The sequence below is a fragment of the Phalacrocorax carbo genome, chromosome 20, assembly GCF_963921805.1.
Source record: "Phalacrocorax carbo chromosome 20, bPhaCar2.1, whole genome shotgun sequence".
In the NCBI taxonomy this organism is placed as follows: Eukaryota; Metazoa; Chordata; class Aves; order Suliformes; family Phalacrocoracidae; genus Phalacrocorax; species Phalacrocorax carbo.
The window spans coordinates 2255853-2283749 of NC_087532.1; the positions used below are offsets into that span (position 1 = coordinate 2255853).

Genomic DNA, 27897 nt, shown 5'->3' on the forward strand with positions numbered 1-27897 from the left:
TGTCATCATCTGATATGATCTGTTGTGTAATTTCCCTCTATTCATTCCTGCCTCAAATCCAGTAATGGTGGAAGTGGAATGTGGTTTGTCTTTTGCTGGTTCTCATTGTTTCCAAATATATAAATCTGTACTTGAATACAATGAAAAATATTTTTTTCTATATAAACCTAACAGAGCAACTCATATTTTTGCTACAGGGGATAGGTACTGTTCGTCATCCTCCTTGTCTCCTTTTGTTTCTGTTCTAAATTCTCTACACTTTCTAACTCTAATTTACAGTTGCTGCTATCAGTTTCTTGTATTTCACCTCTGCCTTTTGTAGAATTAGCTGTATGATTACTTTTGCATCCCTAGTGTTTTATAAATGCTTTTATCTGTTTTTAACTAACTTAACATTCTTTACTGTTAGTGAGATTGCAATTTTCCCCAGTAAGTAAATGCTCTTATATAGTTTGCAAATATTATTCACATTTTTCATATTTCCTCTAAGCTTTTCTGTCTTATAATTGTCTTTGTGATAGGGAAATTGTCCACTTTAAAGCAGCAAGTATGTGTGTCATTGATTCAGTCTTTATTTTCTTAAAACAAAAACAATCAAAAAATATTCCAACGCCACTAATTTTTATTACTAAATACATTCGTTTTCACTTCTCAAACATTCCGCTATGGTAGATACAACAGTTTTTTGAGGGAGAAAGTGATTGGTATCATTTATAAACAGCAATAATCTTCGGTTTGTGTGTTTCTGGCAGCATGAAACCTCCAGCAGACAGTACAAAGGTTGAAATCACTCACTGTAATATGTTTTTCCTACCCTTTTCAAACAAATGGTTAAGAAGTGGACATTTATTTCTCTGGTGTGAGGAATTGTGAGTTCTCTAGTATGGGGAAATATGATATATGGGTAACAATCCAAGCAGATGATGATGAGAAGGCAGTGCTGGCATGATGGAAATCAGTGACGGGACCCTGTATAACAGCTCCTCCCTTGGGTCGTAAACGGGAATGAGCTCTTGAGCTTCAGCGCTGAAAACCTAAACCCTTACCTCATGAATTAAGGAACTCTTGCCTCCATTATCAGTAGCAAAACCTTACCCCCCCATCAGCAAAGCAGCAGTAAGGTAACTACAGGATGCACGTTGTACATGAGCAGGCGGCATTTATACAGACAAGATGCTTTTTTGGGAGTGTCATTCAAGAGAGAAAAATAGGAATCTGTTCAAAACATAAGAGCAAATCAAACCTAAAATATGAAATTGAGAAATAAAAGAGGGGAAAGACAAAGAAACACACAATATGTGTTATTTGTCATAGGAGTAAGTACTCGGAGCAGGCGTGTTTGCCTAAGCAGGCTTAGCTGACTCTTAGTTCAGTCCAAAGTGGTCAACAGAAGAAGTGGGGGGAAAGCAGGGATGCACTTCAGGATGAGTGTAGGTAGGAGCTGGCGGTTGCCGTGGTAAAAGACAGGAAGACAGTATGAAAACGTGAGCTCAGAACTGGCATCGCACTTGAAATATGACCTACTGGCTCTGTGGGCAGGATAATGTTCCAAACAGAGAAAGTTTATCTGTGGCTTCTGAATTTCGCCCAATATCCTTGAAAGTACCGTACAATGAAAGAGTCAGCAATATCGCGTTTGAAATGTGTATTGGTTGTTCATCACCTCACTGTCGAACACGGCCTCCTTATAAAGGTGCCCTCAGCATTCAATGGGATAGTTTCTGTTCTTCTCGTTTCTCGCTGCTCGGAATGATCTCAGTCAAGAGCTGTTTGTATATGGCTGTAGACACAGTATGTCTTTTGTTTTCTGTATATCACAGCTGAATTCTGTTCTTGTGGATAATTGGTTCATTTCCATAACCTACTCTGCGCTCTTATAAAAGAGAAACATAAATGGTCACTCTTCTACAAAGTGCTACTGGGATCTCTCTGGAGACTTTATGTCTGCTTTATTGTCATTATTTTTCTTAGTCTAAAAAAAGATATTTTTAATTTTAAAATGTGTATTTAAAGTGCTCCAGTTATAAGGGAGGAAATAGTCTCACAGCTACTTTGGGCAGCTGTGATATTTGCATGTAGTACAGCAGAAGTTCTCTTCGTGGCCTGAAACCTCCTCCCCCTTGTGTACACGCTTAAATCGCACCTGCAGTCTGCAAGGCACCTTCCAGCTAGCGCAGGGACTGGCCTCGGCGCTGCTCCCATCCAGCAGGTCCTGAAGGACCTCAGTAAAATCACAGCTTTGTTCTGCTTTACTGCCTACCGTGTCACAAAGACATTACTTCTGCAGGCACGACAGGCAAATAGGCGTCCTAAAGAAGGGGACCAAGGCGTTCCGTGCGGCTACTAGCTAAAGTCGTGTTGTTGCCTGGAATGGAAAACTTCTGTTCAGTTTTCTCTTTGTTCCTTTGTTTGAAACAGGCCTTAGCTGGTGGAGACAGGTGAATGTAGTGAATAAAGGAAGGAGTACACTGAAGACAGAACGTAAGCAGGAAATAGGAGAAAAAGAGAATAGCAAGAGACACTGCAAGGATAAGGAGGAGGTGAAGAAACAGCAGTAGGGGAGGGCAGCACACGGCTAATCTATAGGCTGGCCAAGCATGCGTTGTGTGCTGCTCCATGAGCGCTGAACTGGCCCTGTGCTTGGCAACAGCTCAGTGTATTTAAAAGAGAAAAAGAGATCATAGGCTGGCCAATCCCTGATAAAAAACAGTGTATGTATTGGATTTGTACCATTCTGAAGGGCAGCCTGTATATTCTCTTGAAATGAAAAAGAAACAGACTCTTTACTGCCCGTAGTTCTGTGTGAACAGCAGCTCTTCCCCTACACTTGGTTTTCTCCAAATAATTTATGCTACAGGCTGCAGTGAAGTATAAACAGTCAATGTGCTTCTAAATAAGTGAGTTTATGTATTGGAAGAAGTCTAGCCGCTTTACCACAAAGCTCCACGAGTTAATTTTCCTAGCTTCTCATCTCGGTGCTTGTACACTGAACTCCAAGTGTGCTGTTCTGCAGCATTGGCGCACCCTTAGGAATGAAATTCATCCATTTGCTGGGTGCAGCGTATTTCATAATCAGCAGCAGTAATGTCCTGAAATTAGAATAATTAGAAAGTTAAAATAGTGTTGGACCTCATCAGTTCTTAGATGAGAAAACAGCCTTCAAGGGAAACTGCAGAGGTTATTGATAACGGGCCTATTTGAACCTTCCCTCCAAGGTTATAGAGTGGTCAATGCCCTAACGAATTTGGGGCGGGCTGCGGCAGACTGGTAGGTGCTGTAACTGAGTGCTGTTAAAAGCTTCGGCCTTCTGCCACAGAGGCGGCTAAATATCAGTAATGGGAGAAATGATACCTCGAGTTTATAAAGCATGGGGTCTTCTTTTGGGATCAAAAAAGCAGCGAAATTCAATGCTCTTTCTTGGTCTTTTTTTATTTTCTTTTTACATTCTATTTCCATGCTTACTCATCCCCCTTCTCTATCCATCTGAATTGTTAGCGACCTATTTGTCTGTCTATATATCTCTCTGCAGGGTACCGAATGTTTAGAATCTCCTTTGCAGCACTGACCTTTCTGGAGGGGCTGTGGATGTTTTACTAGGATTCTTTGAATCTGAACCTTGTGAGACAAGGAAGAGGCAGCAAGCAGAAGCTTTCGTGTGTCTCACAGCTGCCTTCCTATCAGAGTCAAGATCTGATTTCATTCCTGAAAGGTCCTATTGTTTTCAGTAAGGACTGTGAAATAGTTACTTGTTGAGTGACAGTGAATGGAAGGGCAGCTGGGCAAGCAGGGATGGTTCTCCCTCAACAACTCACAGCTGTGCACCAGGATGGCAGATGTGAGGATTTGACACACCCGTTCCCCCCCAGGACAGGGTATGGGAAGCTGCTGCTGTCAGCCTAGATGAGACTTTGCACGGCAAGTACCTTTCCAGATCTGCACAACCTCCTCTTTCTCAAAGGAGGTCAGGTACTCTTTCATACAAGTTATCCCCAAAAGAAATACACATCAGGTTTTTGATTCAGGTTATTGACTGAAAAGTAAATTTTTATATAACCCGGACAGAACAATGCCGACAGTCGTGGCTGAGCACGTACGCCCAAATTGGAGAGTTCTGATACGCCAATGGCTGCACATGTAACTTCTACTTGTTCGTGACTCTAGGAACCACACTTGGTATCTTCAGCCTGTTTTCATGAAAGTGACTTCTGCACACAGCTATTAGATTTCCAGCAGTTATTAGTTTGTCCATAGTTGTTGAAGTGACTAGTTCTTTGTCCTTCCCGATGGGAGACTATTCTACTAGCTTCAGATACGTTCCTCCCAGGAGTCACACTGAGATTCATATTGCTTTGTTTCATTTCGTGGCTCCTGAATTGATCCTGTTATATTTTCACTGAGCAATATCGCTTTGTTTTTTTAAAGACATTACACACTTATTATTACATTACTGTTTGGTTTTACGTCTCTCACATTATTTATTGGTGACTGAATAGTGAGCCAAAAGTTATAGTTTGGGGCTTTCTGAGATTTGGACTAATTAGTGGGAGGGTAAATATGTTAATCCACAAAGTAAAAGAGCTTCAATTATCACTCAAAACACCTGCCAAAAATAAGGAATACATTTTAAGGGAACAGTTCAAAGTTCCAAGGTCTCACAATCAAAATTTAGAGACAGACAAGACAGGAATAGAAGAGAGACCAATATTTATTTCACATCTCTCTTGGAAATTAATAAAGTGGTAGAGAGCTGAGAGCTTCCTTAAGTTGCACTTCCTATTTTTCTGGAGTTGGAGTTTGTGGGAAAATGAGAGTTAGAAATTGAGCAGCTGCTAATGTTAACGAAGGGCCTTTTGTCATGTTCATCACGTTATACCCTATTGATGGGTCTTGCATGAGAAAAGGTGAGGAGTGAAAATCGCATCGCATGTCACAGAGCAGTCTTTCTGTTGTCCCCAGGCAAGCGGACATCTCTCGTGCAATGTGTGCCTTGAGAACATAACACCTTCACCCGCAGGAGCTTCGCACTTCAGCGGCCGCACAGCTTGTTCCACCCATAAACAGGGGTGCGGTTCCAGACTAACGACAAACTCCATATTTGAAAGAATCTTAGTGGTTCTAACTGAAGTGTGGAGGCCAACCATTGTGGGGTCAGAGGTAGAGGCGGATCCTGGGATTTACGTGATACTGCATTCTGCTGTGGGCAGAGCTTGCTTTCTGTCATTTATAATTCAGGTGTATGTACGTGCACTGTGGTCAGTACAGTGTGTAATAGCAATAGCGTTCTTCTGAAGCTTTTCTGAGTTCAGGTATCTCAAAGTAGTGAACATTATGTTGCACAGTAAATCCTTTCCCCATTTGACAGATGGGGAAATTTTGTTGAACAAAGATAGAATTGTTTTCATGTTCTGCAGCACCTGGGTAGCAGGTACGACAGAAGAATACTGATTCCCTGTGCTTTGCTGCTACACTCTATGCTCTGTACTCTGCCCTCTGCTAAGCAATAGAACCTCCTATGATTTCTGAGGCAAAGTTATTTTCTAGTACATTTTCTCATCTTAAACTGGTAAAAAGAAGTATAAGGCTGGTGCAAAAGAATAGGTGATTATAACAATAAGTTAAGCTGTGGGGCTCACAGTGGGAAGACCGTCAAATCTTTCTTTCCTGTAACGGCATGTTCTTATACTTCAGCAACAGGATATTTGAGAAATGGTCTAAAGCAAAAAACTCCCGCTGCTCTCTCCTAGACAGAGGAATGCTCCAGAAATACAGCCAGTGGGTGGCCCAGATTCTGTCACTTGTGATACTGATGTTTTCAAGCAAGGAGGATATGGCTAGCACCTACTGTGGTGACTCATATATTGCTAGGTATATAAAGACACCACAAATGGCAAGCAGCAGTCTCTAGACCTTGGGGGTTCAGGGAGAACTGGTAGGAACAGCACAAGCTGTCATTTGGCTGGGAGTGGGTACAATTGCATTTTCTGAAAGCTGGTCTTAGTTTTATAGGGAGGGAGTTCCTGTTGGGAATGATTGCCGTTTGCATGCTACTTTACCCTGGCCGTCAACAGCCCATGGTTATTTGAAGTCTATAAATAAAATAGGACAAAAGCAGCTACCTGCATGGAGTCTGTAAGTGCTTTTAGGAAGGAGAGTAATTTGGCCTCTGGGCAGACAGTCTTACCATCAGTATCCATCACCCCCACCCCTATTCCCAAAGCCCTTGGGTCACGTCATCCTCAGATTCCCTGCCATAGTCCCAAGAGAGTTCTTGAAATCAGAGGATTTAGGTTTGGAGAGACTGAGATTGTAATAGGGGCAGACCTAGCCGTTCTTTTGAACCCAATTCTGAACTGCGTCCAGCAGTTTGTTATCTCCCTTCCTGGGCCTACCATAAGGGGCATCAACTCCTATGGCCCAAGTAGCTGATTAGTTCAGTGGCAGAACTTGAAGATGAGGTGTAGAATAGGTGTCCATCAAAAAGCACAAACCCTCTAATGGATACAGTTCTACGTGTACACACACATGCACCCACTTCAAAATACTTGTCTCTACATAAAACTACATGCAGCCACAGTGCTAGTTTTGCCCAGATAAAAACAAGTACATACCTCTAAATGAACATATGCCAACACACAGAGCACTGGATAAACATATACCTGATTCCAGGCCCACAGTCCACATCCTCATTTGCTTTCTGCAAAGCCACCTCCAGCACACAAATAGCCACATCTCAAGCTGACACTCAAACATATGTGTTCTTGTCAACAAAAATGCTTCCACAAATAAACTATGAGCATGTTCACATATTGCAATAAAAATGCTCTTCAGCATATTTACGCATAGAAAATCTTACTGCTTGCAGGGACAAAAAAAACCACACAAGCAGTGCATACACACACACACACAAAAGACAGGAATCACTCAGCAGCTATAGTGTTTATGCTGGCAGGAGAATGTCAGTCACTGAGCAGCCTGCCTCCAAACAGATGTTTGATTGTTTTTGGGTTGTGGTTTAATTGTTGGATAGTGTTCCAGCACTCAGAGGGGATCGAAAATACTCCAGGTCTGCAGCTGCAGCAAATGCCAGCCTTAAAACAAGGCGGATTCTGAAATCATTGCTCGGGGGGAAACTGCTTGCACAGGAAACCTTAGCCAAGCTCTGCATTAATACTACTTTGAAGTCAGAAAATTAATCTCTGCCATTTAAAAAAGTTCCGTTTTTTCAGGGCCTTTTGTAAGTTTATCTAAGACAAGCCAATTCCTTCTGGGCAACTGTGACAGTTTATTGACTTGCCCAGGCTTAGAGACTTTATTGAGTCTCTCTTCATTTTCCAGAAAACCTTTCCTGGATTCTGTCCTGTACTTCAAGGCTCCTGGTGGAAGCGAGAAGCAACTTATTAGTCAGTCTCGTAGTTGCTAGTCAGTTTTTATTTCATTAAAAGACTTACTCAAAATAATTGACCTCTGTCAAGAAGAGGGAGTATTGCAAGACTGCATCTCTACTTCTCCAGCCACATAAAGTAGCAGGTTGCGTTATCTGGATGTGCCACTGGAAACAGATGCTGGGACGTTAAGATTGGTGGTAGATAAAGGAGCGTCTGGGACACACGCTCCACATTTAGCTTAGATTTGTGGGAAGAATTAAACAGAAGGGAGCATGTAGCTGTTCCCTTGAGGACTAGAAATGAGAGGCATTGAGAAACTCAATGGGGCTAAGGAGGTATTCAGAGGATCCCCCAAAGAAAACTTAACTGAGGATAATCAAGATAAAAAAATCAAAAGTGTGCATTTGACCAACCATTTTGGCTTCATTTAAAAGGATAGTTGCATCACTGACTCTTGACTCCTAGTATTCCTTGGGCACAGTTTCTTTGAAGTAGAGAGGATGATGTTGGGCCTGTCGTGAGTATTCCGGCATCCTTAAGAAGATCCTACGATTGCCTCTGCAAGAAAAGCAGATGGGAATCTCTGTCCAATAAGTGCTTGGGATTCAGAATGTTGTATAAGATCTCTGTTACCTACAGTGCAAATGTCGAGCCAGTAACTGTGCATTCCTTTGGCATGAAAGACACTAAATACTCGCAAGTTCTTGTGGCCATTGTAAATATGAATGAATCCTCTATGTGGCCTTTTAATAATGTACACACTGTAGAATTAAACACTTTTTCTCTATCCTTTCCAAATTGAGAGGGATATTTCCTCCAAGCCTGCAGGGGAAAAGTATAGGCCCAAGCCCAGAAACCAGCTCTCCCAGTTTCACCTAGCATTAAACAGTACATACAGAGGACAGATAGTAAATTATTCCTTAGGTTCTCTAAACCAATCCTAGAATATGCGTAGAAAAAATATCCTGAAAAGACAGCCAAGAAAAGAGCAAAGAGTTTCTGTGCAGGCTCTGTCTCATTCCCAAAAATCCTAACAGATTCTGTTGGTGTCCAACGCAGTGCTACCTTGACAACTCCAAACTCAAAAGCTGTAGATTTAATAGGTGTCAGGAGCAAGGACTAGAGCAACAAACTAATTTAATGGCCCATCAGAGCAAAATATGACATCATGGAAGTTGCTTGGTCAGCCCAAGGTTAGGTAAGCCTCAGCACAGCTGTCTCAACTAGATTCTCCATTGCAGACTTCCTCAGCTCTGAATTTTGGGCCCCATATAGTTTTCTTCACTGACATTTTTCCATTTCCATTCCCCTCCTTCCCTTGGAAAAAAAGGACAACTATAATTCCAATATTTGTTCCAGCTTCTGTAGCCTACCACTCCTGCTGAACTGACCTGTCCAGATGGTGTTCCTTTCAGTTCACATATATGAGTCAGGAAAGCAAAGAATTTGAAGCTTAAACCCATTAAAAATCTATATTGTACAATTTGGGGGACAGATGAAAGCAGTGGTGGGCCTGCCTCAGAGCCATGTTATTCTCCTGCTGGATTTCTACTATTGCCTTCCTGTAGTCTGATATTAGATGATAATTTTTTAATCTTTGCTGAGGCAAAACCAATTTTCTTGTCGTATGTATGCACACTGTCAAACACAGTGATATATTCACTCCCAGGCTCCATTAGAATACAAAATAAATATATTTTTTATCTCTTTCCACTTCATCCATCATTCTTTCCAGGCCTTGTGACTCCCCCAGATCTCTTATTCTTGACCTCTGTGTTAAGTCCTCATTTTCTTTCTTTCCCCACAGCTTTTCAACCAGGTTACTCAGTGTCTTCTTATTAGCATCCATTTGCTACCTGATGTTGGTTTCAAGATTTTCAGCAGAATGCCGAAGGCTCCTTGCTTGTTTCTTTCTCCTCAAACTGTTTTCCATGCTGTGTTAATTCTTCTCTGCCTTTCTGAAACCCTTCCGGAAGTACTCTACCATACTGTTTAAAACTGTTTCCTAAACCTTACTCCTCTAACAGTCACAATCTATGTAAATTGTCTAGTTCTACAAAGCCAACTATATTAATCCATAAAAAATATTTCACTGATTTAGTCTGTATGTGATGAGCTACCCTGGAATCACTCCAGTTTAGACAGCAGGCTTCTTGGAGCAGAGGCTATATTTTCTTCTCTTCACTGCATTGCGTTGAACAGAACCCCTAATATAGTATTGATTTGAACAAAAATTAAGTTTTGATACAGGTAGTGCGGGATGGCGTTTGATCCAAGCTGAGTTCTACTCCTATTATGCAAATGCTTCCAACTTGATCAACACTGGCGGTTGCTCCTGTCTAAAAACAAGAGTCTTCCAGTTTGTAGTAGAAGGAAAGGCACTCAAGCAAAAAACTCTCATACAACCCAGTTTTCTGCGGTGAAGTTCAAAGTACGCGTATAGGTACTGATAACAGCAGGTTACACTTACTTCAGACCATGACTAAGCTTTTTAATGAGAGCAATTATCTATGTAGGTAGGTGCAACTGCCAAAGAAGGATCTACAGTAACAAAGGTGTAAAACCAAACACAATAAAGCAGTCAAGTTATCTTAGCAGTCTTACTGGAAAACTTAGGTAATGCAGAGATGGAAAAGCAGAGGAACAATCATTGGTAACCAGGTAGAGGCAGTTATCTGTGTGCGACAACAGATACTTGCAAGCTTCATCAAAAATCAAAGAGCTTTTCTGAAACAAAAAGCTTTTCTATTCTGCAGGAAAGCCCAGAACTACAATCCAGGAGGTCAGTTTCTCAATTATTTTTAAATTTACCCGTAACAGTTTAATGGTGCCAAAACCCAGCAACAGATAAAACTAAAAATGGAAAATTCCTGGTGCAAGAAGAATAATTTATTATCTACTGAGTACATTTTCTGAGAGGAGATTTCAAAACAAAAATGAGCAGTGGAGGAAAGGCTAACCCTTTTACATTGTCCCTCCCTGGGGGAAGAAAGGAATGGTTCAGTGATCTAGGACTCCAGCAGAGCAGAAGTCAAGGGGGTCTCAGCCCTGTTACCAGTATATTTTGAATCACCTGGAAAAATACTGTCACTTCCTCTGTGGCTTTTCAGTCAGGCAGTGTCCCAATACTGTGTAATAAAAGCCAAATATCTAGATAGATAGCTGGGTAGATGAAGCTTGAATGGTCCACTAAGGTCGAGCTTTCCTTCTCCAGTTCTTCCAGACAGAACTAGGTGGAAGGAGCCTGCTAATGCTCAGCCCAGTCTGTGTTCACAAGCTTCCTAAGGTTTTCAGTCTGTCACTTGTAGCAAACTTATAAAGCCTGTCTAATTAGGAGAAAAGCTGGAGGAGTTAGTACAGTTTGCCTAATTTAGTTCTATCCCACCTCTTGAACTGAGCTACCGCCACTAAACCATGATCCTGGTGTTGTTCAAGTGTTGGCTTTTGTTTAGTTAAACAAGTGGAATCGAGCTATAGTTCTTGAAAAAACCACCTTTTTCCTAGTCTAGACAAAACCTAAAGGCTTTAAGAACAAAGCACAAGAGGATGAAGTTAAGACAGGACAAAGTTAAGGCAGGACAACTGCCTTAACTATGATTCAGGCATAAGCACTGTTATCCAACTGCTTTCCTTAGAGCATGCCTTAAGAATAATAATGAAAAAAAATCAAACAACGTATGTGAGAATTCTGCTCTTTGCCTTTTCACGTGGCTGATTGTTTTGTTAAGCAAATCTTTGAAAGGAAAGGAAAAATCGGAACCGCGTTCTTTCCTGCACAAACTCTCCACAGGTAGTTTTCCAGGAGTACATATGTTTTCCAAACATTTGCTTTTAATCCTAGATTTGCTTTATGCTCTGAGAAGCCATTTCAAATGTGACTCCCTACATAACCAGGATGTTTCTCCCCCCTCCCACTTTCTCCCTCCCTCCCTCCCTCCCTCCCTCCCTCCCCTCCGCTACCTAGTTCAGCCGTGCAGCATTGTTCTTTCAAAGTTTTCTTGAGGGAGTATCCTGCATCATCTTGCCAAGCGATGCTCTGCTGTGGTAACATGATGGAGCATTAATGTGATCTGCCGCTCATGCCAAAGTCTCATCCAGAAGGGAGGTGTTGTGCATGTGCTGGCTGCAAGAGAGTTCAGGGAGGGGAAGAGCTGAATAATTTATGCCTTTTGCTTTACAGCCCAATCCAAGGCCCTTTTAATTCTTTCCTGTTTGTTTTTCTCCCTCCTGTGGCAGCATTTAGTCATCTCCTCACAGTGGGGAAGGGAAGGGAAGGGAAGGGAAGGGAAGTGGGGAAGGAAGGGGGGAAGGAAGGAAGTGGGGAAGGAAGGAAGTGGGGAAGGGAGGGAGGGAGGGAGGGAGGAAGGAAGGAAGGAAGGAAGGAAGGAAGGAAGGAAGGAAGGGAGGGAGGGAGGGAGGGAGGGAGGGAAGGGACAAATGGAGTGTTTTCCAGGAAGACATATCATTCTTCCCAAAGTAGGTTATACAAATTACAGCTTAAGCAGATCAAGCCCATAGGTCTGGGCTCCTGCAAATGTTGCTTACAACAAATGGTGCTATAAGGGAAAGGATAAAGGGATAAATATCTCTCAGATATTATTCAGAAAATATAGTGTCAGCACATATAATTCTAACTCCTTTGAGACATGTTTCCTTCATCTTATTTGAGACTTTCTTGAGACAAACTAGTAATGCACAGAAATTTGGAGAACTGGATCTAAACTGTAAAGAAAGGAGCAGGCTTGAAGTAAACTTGGAACAGTCTAGCAATTAATCCAAGCATTCATCCTGTCTTTAAAATAATCACAGCCACCCAGGAGCGGGTGCTGTGTGCCGTTCTTAATGGTAGTGACGTCTGCCAATAATATTAGGTCATATTCCTACTGGAATGTAGGGTCTGATCCTGCTTCTACTGATATAAAGATTCCCCTTGATATTTTAGTGGCCATGATCTAAGGACTTCATCTGAACCTAATTAAAAAATAGGTGCAGGTTGTGCTGAGATTCAGTTTCCAGTCACTTTTCTCCAACTGTTAAGCCATCCATGCCAGAACACCCAGTGCACTTAGCACCCATGATGGTTCAGACTTGCTTTAAAGCCGCGTAAGTAAAACACAGTCTTTAGGGGAGACTAGTAAAACATTTTTTAAAAATAAACAGGGAATGTTCTCACTGATCTAAGATACAATTAACTCTGTTTGCATTGATAGAAACATTCTGTCAGATTTAAATGAATATAAATGGTTCAAAAATAAAGGAAAAGATTCTTTTTTTTTAAAGAGCATAGTCTGCTCTAATGGGATCTAATAACTCTTAATAGTCATCCATAAAAGTAATAGTGTACTTAAATCTCAACTTGGCAATAATCTGGGGCAGAAAAAAGTGCTTTTTAAAAATGGGAACAGCTCAAGGCTGCATGTTCCCAGCCAGCAACGACAAGCTGAAACAATACAAGGAATCCAGATAATGAAGCACATATGTCTTCCCAGTACCACGCGAGTCAACAGCTTCCTCATTTACGCAATCAAAAGGGGGAAAACAGTCCCCCATTAATCCCAGCACCTGAGGTGAAGGGGTGAGGACTGCAAAACTAAATAAGCCCTCGTATCAGTGTTGACTAAGACTCACAGAAGTGAACTCACTTTGGGCTTTGATTTCTTTTCTTTCTCCTTCCCCTCCCTTTCTTCCTGGTATATACATTTTCAAACCTAGGGACTCTGGGAAAGCAGATTAAAGCCAGCCCTAGAGGTTTATATAAACTAAATGAGGCACATGGCAAGATGCCTGGCATGAAACATAGGGTCTGATTCATAAAATAGTTCAAAAGCATATATATAAAGTTTAAAATGGGGGGATCTCTCAGCCGTAGATTGTAGCAGAGTTTCTCAATAGAGCACAGGCTGCTGTGCCACTGAAAGAAGCCCTTGAGACTTCTGTTTACAAGGCAAATGTCACATTTTACACAGCTGGATGGAGGCCTAAGCGACAGTGTACTATATTAACCGGTCTCTGTGATGTGCCTCGAACACAGAAGGAACCTGTATCAGTGGTTCTCTCAACACGTTGAAGTAACTCCCTCAAGGTCATTTGTGCCAACTGTAGGGCTCAGACCTCTTGGCTTGTAGCGTCCAACTAGAGCCATTGGAGCGCGATGTATCGCACCAGTGTAAAGGTTTGATCTTGGCCTACAGTTACAAATGGCTACAAGACTGCATTTTCATGTGCTAGCTGTCTGCCACACTAGAGGGGAGGGATAAAAGTAAAAAAAAGGAGGGGAAAAAAAAAAGTTTTTTCTTTTCAGGATGTACGTGAATGAAACCCAGCACTTCTATCATTTTGAGTTTTAAACTTAGCTTTCATGTGCAATCAACTCAAACACTCCCGAATCTACTAGTCTAAAACAAAAGGGTGACAACTTGTGGTCATATATTTAGGAAAAAGAATTCCTTTTGAATTCAGAGTGACTTTTTTTCATAACGGGAGTAAGAAATCCCCCCCAGACTGACTAACAGCAGATCCCATTAACTGCAAAGGCCAAAGGGGAAATTGAGAAGTGAATGATTTGGCCATGAAATGAGGTGAACTAATTTGCAGAGGAATGAGTATTTCTGAGCATCTGGTGGCTGGCCTGCCTATGATAGCATGGACAAACTGCACGCAAAAACGAGTATTTGGCTTGCTTGATAGTAGGCAGCAATGGCCCCAGAACTCTCTAGTGATTTGGAGCTCACAGAAATTCTCTGCATTACCGAAGATTTTCATTTTTTTAAACTAAGCTCTTCTTTCCTACCCAAATGTGTTCAAAGCTCTGTTCAAAGTAGCAGTGAAGAAAGACTATTTAGGCACACGGTCACAGATGTTTCCCCCATTTGTGTGACCTGCGTGAAGCAGGTATTATCCCATGCCATGTTATCTCAGAGATTAATGATGGATAAGTTCCAAAAGTTTTGAAATTTGCAAATAATTGATTTGGAGGAACCCCCACAACAGTGAAGCTTCTTTGGATCTTATCAAAACTCTCTGTACATAGTGGATCTCTACTAACAGCCAGAGATGACTGAAACAGCAAAGGGAGCCCTCAGCCCCCTGCCAGAGCAGAAGGGGTACAAGTTACTCAAGCATATAAAGAAAAGGAAATCACTTCTACGACTTCTGTGGAGGGAAAGTATTTCAGAGAATTATGTTCTCTAGGAACATGGCCTCATTTTCTAGAATCAGTTTGGTTCTGATTTAGTGAATAAAGAATTGCAATTTAATCTTCTAATCATAGTCATTTTATTACCTGAAGTAGACTCGGATGACTACTGGATTTTTCAGGTGAGTGACCTTACCAAAAAGTCAGGAAAAATCTCTTTTCTGTTGAGAAGATACAAGGAAATTCAGTGGAAATTCTGGTGCCTTTTTATTAAAAATCCTTTTTTGGAAAACCAACATCGGGGGTTTTAACCAGTCATTTTAAAATAAGTATGTACAATGCACCTGCCAAAGACCCTTTTCTACTATCAGGGAATAAAACATATTTGAAAGAATAAAACCATATGGAAAGTGAAGTTTACATAGTGAGAAGTACATAAAGAAGCAAATTGTGCACAATTCTTGCATATTTTTTAATCGCTAAGTGCTTTGCATCATTGACAGGGAAGATGTTCATTTACTTGGTTTCTGCGTCAGGCCGTAGCCTCCCAAACAGAGAAAACTAGTCAAGTCAGCAGCGCTCCCTCTCTTCTTGCATGTTGACAGATCTTGCTATTGAAGCCTTCCAAAAGTGGGAAATTATTTCCCTCTCTTCTGTCAAAATATCTGAAGGCCGTCCCCACTGCTGATCCCTTTACCCACAGCTGAAGGAGGTCCTTTCTCTGAGAACAGCTGGCGAGCGCGTACCTCAGTTCCGTGTAGCTGTACAGCAGCTGAGTTGATGACACTCAACGCAAAGAGTTGTTGTGTGATGACTCAAGGACAAGTTGAGAGAGAATTTGGGCTAATGTTCCTGAGCGGCTCAGTTTCTGTGGCCATTACACAAGAGCTGGGGTTTGTACAAATGAAGCCACAACCACACTGAGACTGTTAGTTGTGAACAGACTGGTGGGAACGCTTCTTTCCAATTCTTTGCAATTCTCCGTACCCCGACCTATTATTTACAGTACCTGCTAAATTCCACTCTGAAGACAAGGGCGATTTCTCAGATAACACGTGGACATTCACCCTTTGTGCTCGTGGGGATTATTCCTTGCAGAACTTCAAAGCAGAAGTCTGGACTTGAGCAGGGGGGTGAAATTATAACAGCAGAAGCTCTCCCAGAGAGTCTTTTAGAGATGTCCCTTGAATTAACAAGGATGAGGACACAGAGCCTGCTAATTAGTTATACTGAAATGTTCTTCCTACATATTTTTGTTTTTGGAAAAGCAATGAAGTGGAATTATGAAATGTGTAGTCTTGTTTGCTAGAATCAGCTGCCTTCTTTCTGAAAGCATTTTATGAGAGAAGGGTTGAAGAACATGAGAAATAACAGGCTTTACTCTGGGAGTGTTAATTGCCATTTCTCATTTGTTGCTATTCTCCTGCTAAATCAGCTTGCATACATAAAATCATAAAATCCACAATTTTAAAAGTTGTTGCCATTAACTTTTTGTTTTGTGGAGGTAGCTAAATGGCAAGAGATAGAATTCTGAGATGGCTGTTAAAAGAGAGAAGCAATGTCTTTAAGGAGAACTATCTTTTATAGACCAAATATTACAATCAGCAGCAGCAGCCGAGTGATTTGGTACAAGAGGGTAGAGAGCTGATTTGGGTTTTGTATGAAATGGAAAAAAGGAGAGCCAGAACAACTTCTCAAGTCGATGTGGAGCTGGAACAAACCTTTTGAGGCCAAGGAAGGTACAGCAAAATGGAGAAGATGAGAATGAAGACCATAGGATGTTTTATCTCAGCCAGCTTCATTCATTATTACATATTTTTATCTCTTCTTTCCACTAAAACAGACTGTTTTCTTTGTCTTCCATGATTTTAGAGGACACATTGCTTGCTCAAACATCTTTTTGCCTCCAGTCTCCGTTGCTTTCCTGCTGTGTAATCTGTAGAGCACTGGGTTGTGCTGCTGCTGTTGTTGGAGTGTTTTGTCCCGATCTCCTTCTTGGTTGCATTGGAAACTGCACTCCGGAACCATGACAGAGAAAATCGCATGACTGCTCTCCTTTTGCCAGGGAATCTATGTGAGATATATCTCATCTCAACCAAATCTTGTCTGCAACGTCAGCATTTACCAGACCCCAGGCAAATCCTGTTTTTTCCAGTTCCTTGACCCAGCTTCATCCATCTCTTTGCAGGCAACCAGTTGGATGGAAAAGTGGATCTTTCGCTCTCAGTAAACTTGATTAGCAGTGGACCAACGGGAGAACAAGTTACATAATTGAAAATGCATTTCCAAAGACTAAATGTATTAGCAAGATGAGTTTGTTTTCTTCAGCTGCTGTCACGAAGGATAGCACTGTGTAGGAGGACAGGCAGTGTCTTTGAAAACTGTTCAGCCTATTTACGGCCCCTGCCGAAGTCACATTAATGATTTTATATCAAAACGATACACAATTAATAATTTTTCATTATCCTTGTACTTTGGTTAGAAATAATGACCATATCAACCATATCAAGGTTTGCATATCCTGGGGCCTTCGAAGGGAATAGTTGCGTCTCAGTGCCATGAGAGCTTTAGTAAAGCTTCATGGATTTAATTTAATGTTATGTTATAATTTTACAGTGCATTTAAACTACTAAGTTTCACAAAAATTCAGACCTCTAATCCCACTAATCCAAAAATGAAGAACTTGTTTAGTGGCATATCTTGTGTAGCCCTATATTTTTAGTCAAAGTAAATACAAAATGCCGCTTCTAATATGAATTTGCATTTTTATTATTAATTTCTTATATCCCTTTTGTGCAATTACAAATGATGAAACAGAGCGTATGGCAAAATACTGTGCAACGACACATTTGTGCCAGCCCAACAAAGCAGATCTGCTAATTTTGCACAGCTTTAGTCTATAGTCAAAGCCCATGGAGAGATATGTACAGTGAAGTGTGCCGTGCCGTGTCAGGCAGCCTCTCCCACAGCGATGCTGTCTCATCTGAAGAAGTTTCTGACTGTGTTTAAGAACCACCAGCCTGAGAACCCTACCACCCGATTTTTGCATAAGTTGCCGTGGAAATAACAACCGCCTAAAACCCCACTGTATCTCCATAATGACTTGGGTCCTGCAAGATTAGTGATCCTGGCATCCCACAGTGTCTGCTCGGATACTAGGGAGAAAGCCCCTCCTCTTGATGGCTTCACTCCGTGTGCTCTTGGCAGCAGCACTCTTCAGGAAATTGTAACAAACCAGAGACATAAATACCATACACATTGCAAAGAGAACTGTTTACATTCCCGTAAAGAAAGCTGCAGCAAGAACTGTTAGGCCCACTGAATCAGATACTACATAGCTCCTACATTTAAATTTCTGCATGCCCGTTTCATGCAGGCATCATGTGCTGCTGTTGTGATGCTTAGGTGCTCTCAGTTCAAACACCCCAAGCGATGCCTTTTCACTGGTGAAGTGTGGCTACGTTCCAGACTTCTCAAGTGTTACAGGGCTCAAGTTAGACTTTGGAGTTGAGATGGGTATCTTCTTGAAGCGGAGCCATCTAAACCAGGAAGAAAATTCCTGAGACAAAAGCTAATCGAGGCCACGTCTGGCTGTCGTTACGTGATCTCACACGCTGTACTCTTCGTATGTAGGAGAAGACACGTGTCACCAGCTGTTTGCATCTCAGAAGTCTGATGTGGCTGTATCTTAGAAAAGAGTGTGGGTTGTTATGTTTGTTATTTTATATCAAAAATTTTATTTTAAATGGAAAGAGACACACTACAGAGAGTCGTTAGATTTCTACTTGCCATTCAGTGTACTGAATATAACTGGTTGTTCGGTTTCAGAATTTTGTAGGGCCTATGATTGCTTCAGATCCATCTATGAAATACAGTGTTAGGAGCTGTTGTGTTTCCAAGAGACAGGTTTCTGGTCTATGAAGTACGGTATAGAGAACTTCGAAAGAACTCTCATCCCGCAAGTATTTTACTTACGCATCTCGAGTACCTTGTGGAAGGTCTTGTGGGCCATGGTTATACACGTTGCTTAGGAAAAAAGTATGGAGTTCTGTATTCTCAACGTGGTTAAGTGTCCCTGTTCTCAGGGTAAAGTGGCTGGTTGTCCACTGTTACTAGTCCCTAGATGACATGGTTACCAACTGTAGATATACAGGTACAGACTTTACTGGCAGTGATTAAAGGCTATGCCATGCCTCTTTGCGGAGAGGTGCACCTCTTCTTTGCCCGTACACAGGCAAGGACTGTTCAAAAAACCATTCCCAGAGCTGTGAACAGCAGAAGTAATGTAACGTACATGTGATAACATCCTCGTCTTTCAGCTCCTGAGACTTTACACAGGTCATCATGGGGCAGGGCTGTGTGCATTCCTGCAGCCAGGCTGCAGGTGGGACATGTCACGGCTGCATCAGCGGGCTACACCCAGCAAGGACTCTCTGAATGCAACCCCCCACTAGTTAGGACAGTGCAAAGTAGTTCCTTCATTGCACCACAGCATCTATCCTGCTCAGTAAGCTCTCCTGCGAGGGGCAACTGCCCATCGGGTTTAAGACAAGCTAAGTATTCGCCTCTGGTGAATGAGGTTAGAGCAGGAGCGTGGTAGACGTGGCACTATCCTCCAGATGTAGAAAATGCAGGTGACTATAGCAGTGGGATGCGAAAAGTGGGCTAAATGTATGTTGTGTAGGGGAGGTGTAACGTGTTTGTAATGTGTTTCGGAGGGTCTGACCATGTCAGAATGTGCGCTGGAATGCTCTGATCTCATATTGATACAAATGCAATGTAGAGGCCAGAACATCATCTATTCATCACCTGGGAAGCTTTGTTAAAATTCCACACAGTCTTCTCAATTTGCAGCACCTCAGGATTTCATATTTTGTCCAGAAAGGAGGTTCAGTTGTCCGAAGCTGGAAACAAATGCTTTAGGTCATGGTGCCAGTTGCAGCAAATGAACTGCAACTTATAAAAATCAGTAGTTATAGTAGTAAAACCACTATGCTGAAAGAACATGGGATCTCTGGAGATCCATTTAGTGCCGCGCAAAATCAAATAGATTTTTTTTATTCATTTTTATTAATCCATCTCAAATTCAAAAGTTATTATCAGTAGGTCACCTTTTAATTTTTATGCACTTGAGTTTTGTACTTTCTTTTCCTTCTTAGATTTCTTTATTTCCTCTAAATTTCACAAACTGAATGTAGATCTGAAGGTTTCCCATCCTCCATTGTCTCAATAGAGGCAGAAGGGGTTTCATACATAAAATCATATTCGACATTTTTTATAACTAAGATATAACAGTTCGTGTGCTCATGGAAGTTCCTCTAAGCACTCTCTATGGGAGTTTTACCATAGACATTAGTTGAAAAGGCTCAAAATCAATCTCTGAAGACTCGAACCTTAATTTTTCATTAAAGTTAATTTAATTTTATATTTTTATTCAAATTATTGCAGTATCTGGAAGTTAAAGAACAATTACTCTGAGGTTTTTTGTGATTAACAGGTATGGGATAGATGCGTGTAATGCCTGTCTGCACAAGGAGGGCAGTCCATCAAGGACTGCATCTGCGGGTACTTACAAGATGAAGCATCACTTCTGACTGCTTTGTGATTTCTTTGTTTGCACTGTTAGCTTCTACCTATTTATGTAAGATTTGGTGGAGACAGTAAAGAGGTAAAGCTGAAATTGTGAGGAAATTGTGTCCCGGTTGCTGATGCCTGTACATCACAGGTGATCAGAGTAAAAATTTTAAAGCACTGAAAATTAGTAGCATATAACTTCTAGACTGCACCAAGTCTGTAACCTTGTTGTACTTACATGAAGTAATGTCATTTTGATTGCCTATTGAATAAGTCTGATTATTCTTTAAGAGTCACTTTGGAATGGAGCCTGAAGGTACAATATAAAATAATTGAATTGAGTGTAAAGTTCCAGCTGGTAACCTTGTCAGTAATTTGAACAAAGATCTCGTATCTGTAATTTAGAGAACTGTAGATGTGAATGTGAAGTGGATTCTACTAATACTTATGAAATTTACCCCCTCCTTTTTCTCCCCACCAGTGTAACTTCTGTTCTTACCAACAAGCTCATTTTATCGAATTAACATACCAGTTGATGGCAGCACACTGGAATTAGAACTGTATGGTTGGCTCAGATTTATTCCATGCTATATCACAGTATGAACTTGAGGAATGATTTCCAGGAGGCTAATTATCACATTATACTGAACTGCACTGTAGCTACAATAAGTAGAGCGACAGGATCCCTTTTTATCCTTCCAAAGCTATTTGTTGCAAATTTTGAGCCCCTTGGTGAAACTTTAAAAAAGAGGAATCCTAGAGCTGTGGCCAAATGTTCTTTAAGAAGTGACAAAAAATACTGCCACTGAGGTCCTGGAGTATAAAATCCAGACCCTCAGTATTTCTGAAAGCAGACTTGAGTGTGTTCATCATTTGAGTTTTGATAGCGGCTGTCCCTGGGCCAGATTCTGTGCTGCTCCGTAACGAAGGTGCAACCATGAAGAATGTAGAGCAGTGGATTGACTCCAAGACACCTCAAGTTTGCCTTGCCTGTAAATTTGATTCAGGGGCTTTTCAAGAGTTGCTGATACTAGCCCTTCAGACTCGTCCTCACAATACCCTCTCACTTTACAGGTGGTGTATTAAATCTGGACAAATTGACCTCCAAGGATATAGGCAGGAGTTCAAGATCTCTCCTGTTTATTAGGACAGCCTGTTCATTTCGAAGTAAAGCTAAAGATGAAATCACGTGGATGCTGTTATCCAGTATTTTCTCACAATTTTACTTTGTGCATAAATGAATGAGAAATTTCTCTTGCAAATCCAAGCAGCTCCCTTTTCAAATTCTAAATTACTAGTAGATGAAATAGTTATCTCACGGAGAAAACAAAATATTGAGGAATTGAAATATCATGCTACTTGGCATATGAAAATCACGCACAATTTTATTTTGTGTTGCTTAAAATCTGCATTCAGTTAGAAATAAGTTCATCAATCTTTTTTCAAAGTTTAGGATGTACTTCTTTTTATTACAGAGGCAGTTTCCTTCATTAGGCAAATCCAAACATGGAAATCAACTTTTTGCAGGCATCAGGATAAATGGTATGTTACTATGGCATTTCGGATGCCTTCTTATTGACTAAGCTTTTTAGCCCCGTGTTGCTAAGATGCAAGGCTGATGCACAAAACAATAGGCCACCCTAGTCTTCAGATAATAAGGTCAAAGTACAAAGTCAGTAGGATGTAATTTTCCACAAATGGAATGTGTTCTAATTAGGAAGATTTGATTTTTTAGATGCTATTGGAAGGAAATGTTTTCTGATCAAAATAGGAGACTAGTTATTAATAAAATCTAATTCACTGCTCTGGTTTAATAAGCAGTAAATTTGCCAGCTTGAAACATGCTAAAAACACACACGGGTGTGTATGTCTTTCGCACGCTCCTTGGCACCTGCACGAGCCATAGCCAGTGCCTCCAACACCTTGATTTACCGTCTCGGAGCAGCTATGTCTCATTTCCTGAAATGCTTTAAAGAAATGGTGCCAACCATTCCATGATGCTGTTATACCTCCCTCCTCTTTTGATAGCTCCCTTCTTATGTCCCAGCTGGTATTCCTTGGAGCTTTGCCTTTGGTAAACTGCCATATATTCTTTGCAAATATGCCACAGCTATTCACTTTTTCCTTCTACAAATGACTCGCATTAGCTTCTATTGTTGTTGCATGTCAGTGAGAATATAGTTCCTTCAACTCACTAGCTGCTATTATTTTTTCTAGCTATTTGCCGTTAAGATGCATTTCCTCCCAAATGTTATGAAAATATTTCTTTTTTTATTTGCTTAGAGTTTGTAAAGCTTTTCCCATAGACAAATATCTCCCACAGGATTGACTATAGAGAATGTGAGAGGTTGTTGTTGTTGTTGTTGTTGTTTTCCATCTGCAATCCATTTTCCCCTCTTAAATTTATGTACGTGCCTGTCCCCTCTTTATGGATACATGTGGGAAGTAACTGTGACAGGAAGAAAAGGAGCGTCTAGTGATGGATGCAGATGTGTTTGCAGAGAAAAGGGATAGTTTTGGGAATATCTGCGGATAGTGAATTGTGGAGAAAGACTTGTCTGTGTATATGAGGAATGGGAGGGGGTAAAAGCGTGTGTGTACCCATCGATTCTCATCTACACCGGTCTGATTCTCATCCCAGCTAACATCTGTAACCTATATACAATCATATGGGTTTCAGTTACTTTACTTGGTGCTTTGCAACAATGCTTCTTTTTTTTATGTCACTAGAATTTCAAATATCAGTGGAGATGTACTTTTAAATCTCCAGAAAGTCAGAGGTGTCTCTTCGTCAGTATGAGAGGACAATACTGAGGTTCTCATGGCACCTTGTTCGGTTTGGCATAGCATCTACACATTTGGATTGTGATGTGAATTATTTAACCCCTTCAAGTGTGCAAAACTGGAAATCTTACAGAACAAAAATGCCGTAGAAAAGTCATACGTTTTCTTTTTCTCAAAGTCTACAAGTTTAAAATTTAGACCATGCTACCAAAACCAGAGTGGGAGACAGCAGATCCCAAACAGTGCAGTGACACAGATACATAGCTTCAGCGCTATAATCGGGTGATAACCTGACCCTCCCTCCTGCATAGCAAAGTCCAAGAAGTCTTAGCACTAATCTCTTCTGTAGTACAAACGGACACACTAGGAATTTTTTACTTCAAGATTTGAATCAGAGTAACCCAGCCAGTTCTACTAAAGATAAAAATTCCTTGCGAGGCAGTTGGAGAGGTGAGTTCCACACAGCAAAGGACTCTCGGGATTTCTTTCAAGCTGCAGGAAATAGGCGATAACTACATTAAAGCTCAAGATTGTTGTCTGCACCGTATGCTATCCGAGGTGTGCCAGAAGAGCTCTGATCCGCTGCAGATAACAGTAATGCAGAAAACAAACCCCACACAGAATGTGTCCTGAGGTAGTGAATCAAGTGAGAGTTTTCAGAGACAACTTATCTCAAGGCTAACAATGGAACGTGCCTTTTACCCGCAAATGAATAAGCAAGGATATAACGTATGTGCCGTAACTTGGGCATAGTTTGTTGATTTAAAAACACATGGTTTTCACGAGGCTCATGAAAACATTTGCATTTTGGAGGAATGATGATTTTGTAGAGTGTTTTGCTGGAACCTAGGAGCTCTTAGTTTCAGCTTCGGTTCTGGTACGTGCTATCCCTACTACTGTCTCAGTCTGCAGTAGCAATACAGCTTGTCTTTTTTATTTCATTCAAAGTAGAGGGAAGATCTGATGGAAACAGAAGAGTTGCTCTTGAAAGACTTTCACGCACTGAGCTAGCAGAAACAGTGTGAAATCAGTATATCGAGTGAGATTTCTGCCATTCAGAGCCCCAGATTTTTTCACGTTGCTTCACAGCGAATCGCTGCTGGTTGAACACTAGCCCTCAGAAAAAGATGTTGTAGCCAAAACTGGCCTTTATAGCAAAGCCTTGAACAGAGAGCACATGCAGTGCACTTGCGGCATATAAATTCTGCTGCAGTTTTGGCTGCATTGATTACTGGTGCTTGTGCTATGAGTCACCTAACTTTATGTTGTCGCAGCAGTATGTATATTTTTAGGATGTGGAAAAAAATGATAAAGGCAAATATTTTATACAAATAGCATGATTTAAATTCCTGTCTTGAATATTTGATCATTACATTGGTCAGATAAGAGGCACTGTTATTGCACCTGAACAGTAAGGATAAAGTAGGCCGACTGGTAATGTAGCAAAAAAGATACGTTCTCTGCTTAGATTAAGCAGGCACAAATTGGAAGGGAGGGAGATGGAACGATTTTTCACATAACCATAATTGTGTGCTAATTATATCATGGAATGAAAGCAATTGCCCAATTATAAGACAATGTATCACTCGATCACAGGCAGTGCTTTGAAGGTTTATGTACCTTAAATTACTGTGACATTCCCAAGGCTCCTCTGTTTACACATTTGTCTCAACATCTTCTAGCAACAGCAGTACTATGACTAAAGCCATTAATTAATGTATTCCCTGTGTCTTTGCCGAAGTTAGAGTCCTGTTCAGAGTGAATTTATGCTGTTTTGTAGAGTAGCTTGATTTTCCTGTTACACTGCTAATGCCACTCTGGCTGGATAACTGAGGGGAGATGAGGTAGGTTTTCTCCTCTACTCTCCTTGCAAATGTTTCTCTGTCAGTGCGCCCTCTGTATTCCTGAATTTTTGTTCCTCTCTGAATTTTAATATGATTGTACTCCTCCCCCCACGACAGCAGATTCTCCAGCCATGACATTATTAGTTTCTTGATACCCAGAATGAGTGAGAGGAAAATCTTGACCACTAAATCTATTTTCTTCTTTTTTACCATCAGTGGGAGAATATGTTGTAGGTTGACCGGTATTATAATTTTATTTTCAGTCAGTTATCTATAGGTGTTCCTGATCGCAGGCAGGAAAATTGTATTACACACAAGTCCACAACAGCATCAATCAAGCTAGACTGAATAACAGCCCCAGTGAACATTCGGTGACAGACTTCAGTGTGGTCTGTAAAAACCTGACAGGACCCCCAAGCGTGTGGTCAGATAGCTGTGCTGTACAGAAGCTTAAATGTTTGCATAGTCCCAGCTATTGTTGCTTAACCTCGCAAGGTTAAACCTGATGTAAAACTACCTATAAAATTACATAGGAGTCAAGCCTTTATGTGCCATTAACCATTTGTTCATTAAACAGACAATTAAAAGCTGTCCCCAGAGCACTGGGATTTGTTTTTTATCCTTATATGAAAAGACCCCATCCTTGTCCATCAACTGAAATACATCCTACTGGTTAAGTCATGTTGTATCTGCCAAAACACCTTTCCTGAACACCAACCTCTCAGCCCCAAAGCATGGAAAATCAGTGAGGACAGAGCAGCACTGCTTCCTCATACACTTCCATGCACCTTCTAATAACTAACCATATGATGAGTTAAACCTTACTCTGCTAGGCATTGCAGCATGCCTAGTAGGTCATCTAATACCTATTACTTTGGACTTTGGAAGAGGATGAGGATCGATCCTTCCAGGGAATGCCAACCCCCAGAGCACCCATATCTGTAGCAGCAGCATATGAAGAGATAGGATCAAGCAAAGGGATTTGAGGTTTTCCTGCACACTATTGGTCAAAACCAAATTGTCAAACCCCACGTATAAATCAATAGGCTGTCAGCAAAGATCTTGGCATGCTGGGAACCAGTTAATAAACAGGCTGCCGCATTCTATACCGGCTTCAGTTCACAGAGAGACTCAAGGTGCAGCCCCAAGTACAGCACGCTGCAATATGCCTTGCTGTCAAAGTAAAAACTAGGGAGTGTTGACTTATTCAGCAGTTTCACACAAGGACAGGCTTGACAGGTGGCACCAGAATGTGAGGTCTGTTTCAGATTCTTTCATTAATTTTTTGCAAACTTTAGTGGCTTTTGAAAGGAACCATATTGACAACACCAGAGGCTGCACTCTTCTATTTATCTGTAAAATACAAATGGGAAGGGATAGTGCAAGCGTACCTGTTTGCTGATTTGCCTGACTGGAAAGCATTCGCTCTTCTCTGTGATGTTTCGTGGGAGTGAGAGTGCAGTTGGCTCACTCGTGAGGATACGTGTACAGAGCCATGTAGGGTAAAACGACCTTTTCCAGCCCGTGTGTGTTTCAGTGAGATATAATGGGGTATGTGTCTCTACCGCAGACTGCCCTGCTAGGGAGCCAGGCAGGGCCAATAGCCTTGTTTCATATAGGAGCCCTCCCACACAGAGAAGTGGGCTGAGACTGAAAAAAGTTATTTCACAACCAGCAGAGAGCACTGCTCACGATTTTTGGTAACTGAATACCATCAAACTTTGCCCCTCTTCAAAGGGGACAAAGAAACAAACTTAGGCCTGATGATCACCTTGCTCCTGAAACAACTGCCCAAATGCTTCCAAAACATCGCAGTTAGAGACTTCTGATTTGGTTAAGGGCATTGAGGTGCTCATAGCAGTTAAATAATACCACGGTCCACAAAACTGGGTTAGAACATGAGTGGAAGTTAGCCTTCGCTGGCTGCAGGAGTCACAGGAGAAGCCGCCTTCTCAGGCTGTTACGTTACGTGCCCAGGGCTCACAGAGTCAGCTGCATCCATTGAAAAACTCCTCTGGACTTAAAGGGGTTTAGAATCAAGCCTTACTATGATTACCAGAAAATGTAGAGGCAACTTCAAAAGGGCCAGTTGACAGGACCAGCACTTGTTCAAATTTCTGATGTTCTCTTCAAATTATTTTCTCTGGTTAGAGGTTCATTAGGGGTTTCTGAACAGTTTCCTCTTATTAAAATACAAAAGGAGACCCGGACAATAATACCTAGCATCTTCACTGGAACTGCTTGTCAGTGATGTGGCATCACTTTGTTCCGCTTTTTTTTCTTGTTTTATTTTTAAAGGTATTTGGCTGGGTTTATAGTTATTTGTTTTGGGTCTTTATCAAAATCTGTTGGTGTCTTGCCATTTGTGCCATTCATTGTGAAACGAGTTTTACAGATCGCGGTGTGGTATTAAATTAATGGCTGTCTGGATCACAAAAGTCACCACTCAAAGTGCTGGTAATTGGCACCTCAACATATACTCCCAGCAGAGGCCAAGGACCAGACCGTTTCAGAGAGGGAATGACCATCTGCCTCTTCTTGGTGGTTCCTCGTGGTTGACTGAGCAATGTCAGGAAAGCTTGTCTGCTCTACCTTTTTTGGGGACAAGTCAAGGATTTCTCTACTACCCATCTGGTCCCTGATCCTGGCATTACATTGTTTATTATTTTTAAGATAATTTGCCTTCCTCCCTCCTCTTCTCCATGGCAAAGCATTTTAATCCCCTGCCTCTCATTGCTTTTTCAGTGGCACCTTAGACGGTGGAGACAAATGCATGGCTTGCTGTCCCCAATGTGTTGCTTCCACAGGTGATGCTAGCGGGTAGCCTAGTTCCCTCACGCAGTACAGCCTAGGTGTTCGGCACCTCTAAGTATCCAAGAACTTGGTATCTTCCTTTCCTGCACTGTTCTGATATTAATGCTTTGGCACATAAAAAATGCCAACAGATGCCATCAAGTGTAAAGAGACAGGTGGTGTCAATGCGTCAGAGGAGGGACTTCCTCCAGAAAGATGGCACTTGCTGAGTTATGTAGGCTGCCCATGCAAATCCTTACCCATGTGACATCTATCTCCTTGTGAGACAGCCCCAATGTCCTTGCGAGCCGGCACAATGCCATTTACAGCCCATCAATAGGAATGTGTTGTAGGTACTTTATAAAAAACGGATTTTACATGG

At 41.4% G+C, this 27897-nt stretch overlaps 1 long non-coding RNA gene across 1 annotated transcript; it reads right to left on the minus strand.

Moving 5' to 3' along the window:
• Positions 1 to 548: 548 nt before the first annotated feature.
• On the minus strand, positions 549 to 26273 carry LOC135316546 (uncharacterized). The gene is made up of 3 exons (XR_010375810.1): positions 26114 to 26273; positions 11346 to 11508; positions 549 to 3089 (listed from the first exon to the last, which is right to left on the minus strand). It is a non-coding gene; the product is annotated as an uncharacterized LOC135316546 (long non-coding RNA).
• Between the last annotated feature and the right edge of the window lie 1624 nt (positions 26274 to 27897).